This window comes from Ochotona princeps, chromosome 19 (genome assembly GCF_030435755.1).
Source record: "Ochotona princeps isolate mOchPri1 chromosome 19, mOchPri1.hap1, whole genome shotgun sequence".
Lineage (NCBI taxonomy): Eukaryota > Metazoa > Chordata > Mammalia > Lagomorpha > Ochotonidae > Ochotona > Ochotona princeps.
Genome location: NC_080850.1, coordinates 15,252,467 through 15,255,939, shown reverse-complemented (window position 1 = coordinate 15,255,939; position 3,473 = coordinate 15,252,467).

Below are 3,473 nucleotides of genomic sequence, written 5' to 3'. Positions count from 1 at the left end.
TCTGGTTTATTTCACTTAACATAGTGACCTCCAATTCTGTCTATTTTGCTGCAAACACCAGGACGTTGTTGCCTTGCACATGCCAGGATCCCATATGGGCGCTGGTTCATGTTCTGGGAGTCCCACTTCCCATCCAGCTCCCTGCTTGTGGCTTGGGAAAGCAGTCAAGGACGAACCCAAAGCCTTAGGACCCTGCATCTGCGTGGGAGCCCTGGAAGAGGCTCCTGGCTCCTGGTCTCTGGTCCGAGTAGCTCTGACCATTGCAGCCACATGGGGAGTGAATCAACAAAAGAAAGATCTTCCTCTCTGCCTCTCCTTCTCTCTGTATATCTGACTTTGCAATAAAAAAAAAATCTTTAAAAAATATTCAATTGACGATAGACACCACAATTTCTTTGTCCATTCTTGGATACCTGGGTTGACCCATATTGTGGCTGTTGTGAATGGGGCTGCCATGAGGAGGAGAACGCAAACACCTCTTTCATATGCTGATTTCACTTCCTTGGATATGTACCCAGAAGTAGGCTGGCTGGGTGGTACAGTTGATCTGTTTTTAGTTTCTTGAGGAAGCTGAATGATAGCCCCTCCCCAATCCCGTCTGCTGCTCAAGCTCAAGGTGAGCGACGGGTGGGCCCCAGACCCCAGGCCTGCCGAACAAAGCCCCAGAGACTTGCCCCAAAGGGAGCAGCTCCTGGAGCCCAGGCAGGCCGAGGACAGCTCAACACGTGCACGTGGTGGCTGGAGCCAGGATCCGAGCAAGACGCCCCTTTCAACAGCCCCCCAGCTGCCGGGCGGCTGTTGGAAGTTTAAACCCCCAGGCCCACAATCACTAGCAATGTCTCAGAGGTCCCTTTCCTTCTCATCTGTTATTTCTTTAAATCTTTTGAAAGTCCTTTTAATCTTTTTTTTTTTTTTTAATATCAGCCATCATTGATGGCTACGATACCTCATCGTAGTTTTGGTTTGCCTTTCTCTGGTGGCTAGTGATGCCGAACAGTTCACCATGTATATATTTGTTTGCAATTTGTATTTCTTGTTTTTAGAAATACTGTTATTCAGATCTCTTGCACATTTCTACTTTTAATTTTTTATTTTTAAAGATTTTTGTATTTATTGGAAACTCAGATATAGAGAGAGGAGGAGAGACAGGGAGAAAGATTTTCCATCTGCCCGGTCACTTCCCAAGTAGCCGCAATGGCCGGAGCTGAGCCGATTTGAAGCCAGGAGCTTCTTTTGGTCTCCATGCGGGTGTAGGAGGCTTTGGACCGTCCTCTGCTGCTTTCCCAGGCTACAGGCAGGGAGCTGGTTGGGAAGCGGAGTAGCTGGGACATGAACTGGCGCCCATATGGGATCCTGGCGGATGCAAGGCCACTAGGCCATTGAACCATGGATCATTTTTACCATTGTAGAATTTTACAAGTTCCTATATTCTGGGTAATATTTTTTTCAGGTAAATGATTTGCAAGTATTCTCTCCCATTTTGTCAGTTGTATCTTCGCTCTGTTGATGGTGTCCTTTGTGTTCGGAGGTTTAGTGTGGTGTAATCTAGCTCGCCTCATTTTGCTTTGGTTTTCCCTGAGCTTTCTGAAGACTCCGTGTGCGTTGTTAAATGACCACGATCTCTCTGCAAGCAATGTAGCATTTCACATACAGGGTAGGAAATATTATACCTTCATTTCTTCCCTCCTGACCTTTGCGTTATTACTGCAATCTATTTTTGCTTTTTCAGTATGTTGTAAAACCCTTATATGTTGTCGCTAATTTTGCATGAAAAATTAACTTTTAAAGATATTTTAAAAGTGGGAAAACCTTTTTAAATGCAAAACTACTACTCATCCCTTTGTGCAGACCTGAGTTTCCGTCAGGTGTCTCTCTCCTTGTGTCTGAAGAGCTGCCTTTAGCTTTTTCTGGTGTGGGTATGTTGGTCTGATGGCGATTTGACTTTGGGAAAGTGTTTTTTTAAAAATTTTTAAAAATAATTTTAATTTTTATTGGAAAGTAAGATATATAGAGAGGAGGAGAGACAAAGATCTTCCATCTGATGATTCACTCCCCACCTGGCCACAACGGCTGGAACTTCTTCCGGGTCTCCCACATGGGTGCAGGGTCCCAAGGCTTTGGGCCCTCCTCGACTGCTTTCCCCGGGCACAAGCAGAGAGCTGGATAGGAAATGGGGCCGCCAGGATTAGAACCGGCGCCCATATGGGATCTTGGTGCTTGCAAGGTGAGGATTTAGCCACTAGACTACTGCACCAGACCCCTGAGAAAGTTTTTATTACAGAATTCAAGGTTCATAGCACATTTTTTCTTTCAGTAATTTAGAGATGCTTTTCACTTGCATTTTTTTTTTTTTTTTTTTTATAAGATTTTATTATTACTGAAAAGCTGGATATACAGAGAGGAGGAGAGACAGAGAGGAAGATCTTCCATCCGATGTTTCACTCCCCAAGTGAGCCGCAACGGGCCGGTACGCGCCAAACCGATGCCGGGACCAGGAACCTCTTCCAGGTCTCCCACATGGGTGCAGGGTCCCAAAGCTTTGGGCCGTCCTCTCCTGCTTTCCTAGGCCACAAGCAGGGAGCTGGATGGGAAGTGGAGCTGCCGGGATTAGAACCGGCGCCCATATGGGATCCCGGGGCTTTCAAGGCGAGGACTTTAGCTGCTAGGCCATGCCGCCGGGCCCTTCACTTGCATTTTCAATATAATTTGCTGTCATTCTTATTTTTCTGTGCCTAAGGTTAAGGGATTAGATTATTACACTTCTTGATTTTTTTTTTTTTCTTGTTTCTGTGGTTGTGGTTTTCTTCCCGGAGCTTCCAGGATTTCTGGGGTTTTATTTTTCAATGAATTTCAAGATTCTTCACACATTCTTTGTTTGGCTTTTTATTTTCTGTCTTTGGCTGAGGACAACACTTGCAGGTTATAATAGGAACCTTGACACTGTCGCATAGTTCGCGCATGCTTTGTTTATTCTTTGCAGCTTTGACTTTCTAGATTCCCATTGTGTATAACTTTATTGCTATGTCTTCAGTTTCACTAAGTTTTCTTCCACATTTTCTAACTTCTAACCTGCTAGTGCTCTTTCTGTTTTAGACCTTAGAGTCTTTCAGACATTGGAGTCTTTTAAAACTCCTCTGCGACTCGATCATCTGAATGAGGAGTTCAGTTGCAGTGACTGGCTCAGTGCTCCTTTGCTAATTCTGATGCCTGTGGTGGAGTTCGGGGCTAGTGCCCCTGAGGTGACTTGTTCCATGAAGGATTCCGTTTCCTGCTTTTATGAATGCTTGTATGTATGTTTTATTGAATTCCAGATACTGTGTGTTGTAACCTGTGCAGGTGCTGTATAATTTTGTTTTCATTCAATGTTATTGCATTAATGTCACTTCACTCTGAGATGCAGTGAAGTTACTTAGACACACTATTTCTTCTAAATGCTTTAAGGTTTGTTAAATAGGATCAGAGAAATTTTTAGT